At 38.7% G+C, this 7,742-nt stretch overlaps 3 non-coding genes across 3 annotated transcripts; all 3 read left to right on the top strand.

Annotated features, from left to right (window-relative positions):
• The first annotated feature begins 931 nt into the window (after positions 1-931).
• On the top strand, positions 932-1,003 carry Trnah-gug (transfer RNA histidin (anticodon GUG)). Its single transcript has one exon. It is a non-coding gene; the product is annotated as a tRNA-His (tRNA).
• Positions 1,004-3,109: 2,106 nt separating this feature from the next.
• On the top strand, positions 3,110-3,181 carry Trnah-gug (transfer RNA histidin (anticodon GUG)). Its single transcript has one exon. It is a non-coding gene; the product is annotated as a tRNA-His (tRNA).
• Positions 3,182-5,605: 2,424 nt separating this feature from the next.
• On the top strand, positions 5,606-5,677 carry Trnah-gug (transfer RNA histidin (anticodon GUG)). Its single transcript has one exon. It is a non-coding gene; the product is annotated as a tRNA-His (tRNA).
• The last annotated feature ends 2,065 nt before the right edge of the window (positions 5,678-7,742 follow it).

A 7,742-nucleotide genomic window follows, 5' to 3' on the forward strand; every position in this document is an offset into this window, starting at 1 on the left:
CTTAAAATCGTTTATTTAACGTCACTCTGTAAAAACATTGGCGACATTTGTGATCCTCCACCACGAAATGAGTCGCATGTCACCTCGCGCGGTTCTGCCCTAGGCTTAATATAAGTCCGGGGAGTGTCTGGTAACAGTGTGAGGGTCACCTTAGTCACAGGCTTATAACTCAAACAGTTTTCGCTCTTTTCTAAAACGGATTTCACCACTGGATAGAGCATAAAAAACTCGTTATGAAAATGTAAAAATATGAAAATCATGCAAAGGTGACATGCGACTCATTCCGTGGTGGAGGGTCACATTTGTCTTAGATTAAAAACACACACAGGCGCGCACACAAACTGTCCCTGTATGTACAGTATGTCATCACCCTCCCACCCCCCGCACACTCTCGCTCATCTAATTAACAGTAGTTTAACCTACCACTAAAACATACTCCATTTTAAAAGCCTTTCTAAGAAGTTCAAGGTGTTCACGGTTCTTATTCTCACAACCAGAATAAAAAGCGTATCTGTGAACAATATATCGGGAAAATCACCCTCCTTACGCAAAATGTACGAATACATTTGTCTTTATTTGACTTTTTTATTATGTTCACGTTTCTTTAGTTGATGGAATTTCCAAAGAAACACGAAAAGAGATCATGTTCTGTTTAACTTCCCTTTTGGCGCCCGAGCACACACAAACAGAACATGGTGAAATACTTTCGTGTTCAACCAGTGAACGCAGATATGTTCATTCGAAGTAGAGGCTTTTTACACACACCGCCCTATTTGTTTAAACAATTGTCTGGTTTTGTTTAATCAATTTTAATTCGGGTCACAAACCTGAATATTAGATTTTCCATATTATATACAGCTGTGCTGTGGGTAAACTGCAGGTGGCTAGTAAAACAGCGATTTGATTTATAACTACGCAACATTTTTCACAAGCCGTGATAGTCTAGTGGTTAGGACCTCGCGTTGTGGCCGCGATAACCCAGGTTCGAATCCTGGTCACGGCAAACCTTTTTTGATTCGATTTTCTTTGGTGTGTGTGTGTGTCTGTGTGTTGTGTGTGTGTGTGTGTGTACATTAAAGAGAGAAAGACAACTCCTGTTTCTCCAAAGATGTGATAATTAGAAATTAGGGTGTCGACTCTCCGGAGAGAGGATTGTGACACTAATTTCGTATTGAAATTAGTCCTTTTCTCTTACCACCAAAACATACCCCACTTTAAAAGCCTTTCTAAAAAGTTCTAGGTGTTCACGGTTCATATTCTCACAACCAGAATAATAAGCGTGTCTGTGAACAAAAGATCAGGACGATCACCCTACTGACGCAACATGAACGAAACATTTTCTTGCTTTGATTTGTAGTATGTTCACCGGCGTTTCTACAGTTGATGAAATGTCCAAATAAACACGTAAAGAGATCATGCGTCAGTCTCAGTACTCGTTTGTTCGGTCATTCTGTGCTATCAGACAAAATTGTTTTAAACACCGGGGCCCCACAAGGTTGTGTTCTTTTTCCTGTACTTTTTTCAATTTACACAAACATTTTTTTTTTAAATGATCCAGTTCTGTAAATCCGGCAGGGGCGGATCAGTTCATTTTATGGGCGGGGGGGGGGGGGGGGGGGGTTCCAAAACTATATTGTGAAGATACGGGTGTGAAGGCGCGAAGCGCCTAGCTTGCTAGGGGGGTCCGGGAAATTTTGAAAAAAAGGATGCAAAATGGTGCAATCTGGTGCATTCTGAGGATGATCATTACCAGTTTCAGGCAGCAGATTTTGTCACTGATTAAGACCCCAAACATTGAAACTCAACCCCAAAAAACACACACAAATATTTTTTTTATTTTTTGGCTGGGGGTGGTGTTTCCGGAAACCCCAGAACACCCCCCCCCCCCCTCGTCCGCCCCTGGCCGGGGGGTGTCTGGTAACAGTGTGAGGGTCACCTTAGTCACAGGCTTATAACTCAAACAGTTTTTGCTCTTTTGTAAAACGGTTTTCACCACTGGATAGAGCATAAAAAATTCTTTAGGAAAATGTAAAAATATGAAAATCATGCAAAGGTGACATGCGACTCATTCCGTAGTGGAGGGTCACATTTTTGCGACGGCCAGCAAACTTGTTGGGCAACCCCAACGACAGCTGACCAGTCTCTACCAAGCTGCCATTGAGCGGAAAGCTATCAAAATTGTCCGTGATCCGATCCATCCTCTCAAGCCTTGTTTTGACATTCTCCCTTCAGGTAAACGTTATAAGGTCCCTTTGGCACTCAAAAACCAGTTTAAAAAGTAATTCCTTCCTTCCGCAATCACCATTTTAAATTCTTCTCGCATCACGTAGAGGCTGGTCAGCAGGGAAAACAATGTGTGTGTGTGTGTGTGTGTGTGTGTGTGTGTGTGTGTGTGTCTGTCTGTCTGTCTGTCTGTCTGTGCGTGTGTGTGTGTCTGTGTGTCTGTGTGTCTGTGTGTGTGTGATTGCGTCTATGAGCAGTGTACATTATTGATCAGTTTACAAATCCTAATCTGTGATATTCGTAATGTGATTGCTCTGCTGTGAAACCCAACTCCTGTGATAGGAGAGGGTAAATTATCATAGTTGATTGTGATAGTCGTAAAATACCTGTGACCTTATAAAGATTTTATTTGTAAATTTATTCAATGTAAAGATGACACGGACAACACTTTAGGTCAGTGTTATTGGAAGTATGATAGGTGTGCTTGTTATTACAGACGTGAACCTATGTTTTATGTTTTATGTGTGTTGTCCTTTTGTCCAATTGTTGTTATAATCGTTTACAAGCAGGAACGGTGTGCCGAAGAACATTTTCCATTTTTGTGTAACATTTTAATAGACAATAAAGTGTTGTTATTGTTATTGTTATGTAATGTTTCACATACATAACAACTTTGACATAATTTCGTGTTCAACTAGTGAACGCAGTTATTTTCATTCAACAGGGAGGCTTTTTAAACACACCACCCTATTTGTTTAAACTATTGTCTGTTGTTTTTATTCACATTTTTTTTCGGGTCACAAACCTGAATATAAGATCTTCAACATATGGGAAAACTGCAGGTGTGGAACTATTGTATACACTACGGCAGCACACTTATTCACAAGCCGTGATAGTCTAGTGGTTAGGACCTCGCGTTGTGGCCGCGATAACCCAGGTTCGAATCCTGGTCACGGCAAACCTTTTTTGATTCGATTTTCTTTGGTGAGTGTGTGTGTGTGTGTGTGTGTGTGTGTGTGTGTGTGTGTGTGTGTGTGTGTGTGTGTGTGTGTGTGTGTGTGTGTACATTAAAGAGAGAAAGACAACTCCTGTTTCTCCAAAGATGTGATAATTAGAAATTAGGGTGTCGACTCTCCGGAGAGAGGATTGTGACACTAATTTCGTATTGAAATTAGTCCTTTTCTCTTACCACAAAACATACCCCACTTTAAAAGCCTTTCTAAAACGTTCAAGGTGTTCACAGTTCACATTCTCACAACCAGAATAATAAGCGTGTCTGTGAACAAAAGATCAGGACGATCACCCTACTGACGCAACATGAACGAAACATTTTCTTGCTTTGATTTGTAGTATGTTCACCGGCGTTTCTACAGTTGATGAAATGTCCAAATAAACACTTAAAGAGATCATGCGTCAGTCTCAGTACTCGTTTGTTCGGTCATTCTGTGTTATCAGACAAAATTGTTTTAAATACCGGGGCCCCACAAGGTTGTGTTCTTTTTCCTGTACTTTTTTCAATTTACACAAACAACTTTTTTTTTTTTAAATGATCCAGTTCTAGCCCGTATTAAATATGCAGACGACATGGCCCTCGTTGGGCGTCTGAAGGACGAAGAAACCTTGTCAAAATATGTTACCCAAGTTGATTTACTTAATGAATGGTTCAAGGCCAGTTTTTGCAGTTGAATGTAGGCAAAACAAAAGAAAAGATTTTCCGGGAGGAAAGAGTGATGTGTTTTGTCCCAAAAAAGTAAGAATAAGCGAGAAGGAAGTTGAACTTGTGGACACATTCAAATATCTTGGGGTTTCACTTGACAATAAGCTGACTTTAAGTGATCATGTTCATGCTGTTTTTAAGAAAGCTCAGCAGCGACTTTTTCTTCTCAGGGAGCTTAAATATTTGAATGTCAACCAAAGTGTTATGGAACTTGTGTATCGCAGTTTGATTAAAAGCATTCTTACTTTTAACATTGTGACATGGTATGTAAAAAACCAAAGCTAAACTGCACCACATTTTTGCGACGGCCAGCAAACTTGTTGGGCAACCCCAACAACAGCTGACCAGTCTCTACCAAGCTGCCATTAAGCGGAAAGCTATCAAAATTGTCCGTGATCCGATCCATCCTCTCAAGCCTTGTTTTGACATTCTCCCTTCAGGTAAACGTTATAAGGTCCCTTTGGCACTCAAAAAAAACAGTTTAAAAAGGCATTCCTTCCTTCCGCAATCACCATTTTACATTCTTCTCGCATCACGTAGAGGCTGGTCAGCAGGGGGAAAAATGTGTGAAGGTGTGTGTGTGTGTGTGTGTGTGTGTGTGTGTGTGTGTGTGTGTGTGTGTGTGTGTGTGTGTCTGTGTGTCTGTGTGTCTGTGTGTGTGTGATTGCTTCTATGAGCAGTGTACATTATTGATCAGTTTACAAATCCTAATCTGTGATATTCGTAATGTGATTGCTCTGCTGTGAAACCCAACTCCTGTGATAGGAGAGGGTAAATTTGTATAGTGCAATATCATAGTTGATTGTGATAGTCGTAATAGACCTGTGACCTTATTTAGATTTTATTTGTAAATTTATTCAATGTAAAGATGACACGGACAACACTTTAGGTCAGTGTTATTGGAAGTTTGATAGGTGTGCTTGTTATTACATACGTGAACCTATGTATTATGTTTTATGTGTGTTTTCCTTTTGTCCAATTGCTGTTACACCCCCGGTATAGGGGTGTGTATAGGTTTCGCTCGATGTCAGTGTTTGTGTGTTTGTGTTCGCATATAGATCTCAAGAATGAACGGACCGATCGTCACCAAACTTGGTGAACAGGTTCTATACATTCCTGAGACGGTCCTTACAAAAATTGGGACCAGTCAAACAGACGGTTAGGGAGTTATTGGTGGATTAAGATTCTACAAGGACTTATAGAGGCACATATTAATGGTCAAAGGGAAATAACCTTCTCAGTTGGTGGCAGTGAGAATGGTTATTTCCCTTTGACCAACGGGGGTGTTTTTCCTACCTCGGAGGAATTTCTTGTTATAATCGTTTACAGGCAGGCAGGGTGTGCCGAAGAACATTTTCCATTTTTATGTAACATTTTAATAGACAATAAAGTGTTTTTATTGTTATTGTTATTGTTATTGTTATGTAATGTTTCACATACAAACACAACAACTTTGACATAATTTTGTGTTCAACTAGTGAACGCAGTTATTTTCATTCAACAGGGAGGCTTTTTAAACACACCACCCTATTTGTTTAAACTATTGTCTGTTGTTTTTAATCAATTTTTTTTCGGGTCACAAACCTGAATATAAGATCTTCAACATATGGGAAAACTGCAGGTGTGGAACAATTGTATACACTACGGCAGCAAACATATTCACAAGCCGTGATAGTCTAGTGGTTAGGACCTCGCGTTGTGGCCGCGATAACCCAGGTTCGAATCCTGGTCACGGCAAACTTTTTTTGTTTCGATTTTCTTGTGTGTGTGTGTGTGTGAGAGAGTGTATACATGTGTCTATGTGTCTGTTTGTTAAGTGTTTTATTGTGATGTTATAATATAAGACTTGTTAACACATTCTCTTTTTCAGCGGTAGTGTCTCTCTTATTGTGATGTTATATAACTCTTTTTGTCTGAGGTGTTTGTGCGTGGACTGAGGGTGAGAATATACAGGCGGATTGTATGAGTTCCTTTCCTGTTTGTGTGATTGTCCCCTTATTATGCTTTCTTTCTCTTTAACTTTATTTGTGTGATTGTTTGTTTGTTTGTTTGTTTGTACAGAACCTGTAAATCAGTGGTACACACACACACACACACACACACACACACACACATACACACACACACACCCACACACACACACATACACACACATTTCTTTCTCTTTACATCAACCACAAAGAGACAGCAAATTCATTTCAATAATTTATTTGTACAGAAAGAAATCATAATTTCGAGATAAACTTTTGTTTCTCAAGCAATTGAAGGAAATTTGATCAAATAACGTACACAGTAATGGCTAAGTGAAATGATGAAAATTGAAACAAAGAATAAAATGGTTACGATAGCAAAGTCAAATCAAATATAAATGACAAAAGACACATGAAGACAGGTAATGCGGACGATTACATACATATTTGGATAATGTCAGTTTTTTTCTTCACAATGTCAATAATACTGTGACATACACACAGTTCTGCTACCGCATATAAAACTATAAGTAGAGCAGTACACAGGGAAAAAAAAGGTTAAAATCGTTACCTCAGACAAATAACATACGCACGAGAAGAAAACAATACATAAGATTGTGGGTCTTTTTAAATAAGCAAAACGGTGGAGAAAATCGCGGGACGAGATCATGTGCTCTAACCGCTGTAGATTTAGTTGAATGCAGTGTGTACCGGATGTGGGTTGTCTAGAGAGAGAGAGAGAGAGAGAGAGAGAGAGAGAGAGAGAGAGAGAGAGAGAGAGAGAGAGAGAGAGAGAGAGAGAGAGAGAGAGAGAGAGAGAGAGAGAGAGAGAGTGAAAGAAAAAAAGAAAGAAAGAAAGTCAGAAAGAACGAAAGAAAGAACAATAACATAAGATAAAGAAGCACGCAAGAATGAAAGAAAAATAAGAAAGAAAGTAAGCAGGTGAGCAAAAAAAGAACTAAAGAAAGAAAAAAAGAAAATCAGAAATAAATAAAAACAAAACCAAAAACGAAGAGAAAGATAAACAGACACTGCACAGGCAGACAAAGACATGACCAGATGTCCGTAAAAACAAAGGAATCATAATTCCTCTGACGACATCCAAAGAAACCAATAATCAAAAAACTGAAAGCAACAAATACAATCGAAGTGAGAAAATAAGACTAAAACGAAAAGTCACCGGGAATTATCATCACACGATCGTATACACTTTTTTCTTCAGTTTTGGAATGTTGATTATTGCGTTAGAAGTTTATTGGTTGTGTTTTTGTCTACCTCGACTCAGTTGTAAAATATAAGATTAGAGAGAGAACTACGTGAAGCCATAAACGAGAAAACAACACGAGAAAAAACTTCCTATGGCTTCTTAATGTGTCGTTATTAAAGATGTATTTTGTTTCGATACAAGAATAAGGGGATAGCAAACTAACTGAATGTCTCAATTCTGCTAATAAACTTTAGTCTTTCTTGCGCGGCGATATTCCGTGTTGCTTTGAATTAATTTACAATAAAAAAAATGCAGAGCTTTACAATGATAATTAAGTTTAAACTAACAGACAAACAAACAAATATGTAAACAAACTAACACAAACTAACAAAGAAACAAACAACAAATAACGTTAGACATAAAAACAAACGAACACCAACACACATTGAGCTACTCTCCACGCGTTACATCTATGCAATTATTGATGTACTTGTGCTCTCCTCATAATCCGTGATCACACACAAAACAATCTTAGAAATAAACATATCATCAAGAAATGATAACAAAATATGCTGTACATGTTCATTACAGCTAGTGACAAATGTGTCAGCATCTAATTTACATA

This window comes from Littorina saxatilis, linkage group LG11 (genome assembly GCF_037325665.1).
Source record: "Littorina saxatilis isolate snail1 linkage group LG11, US_GU_Lsax_2.0, whole genome shotgun sequence".
In the NCBI taxonomy this organism is placed as follows: Eukaryota; Metazoa; Mollusca; class Gastropoda; order Littorinimorpha; family Littorinidae; genus Littorina; species Littorina saxatilis.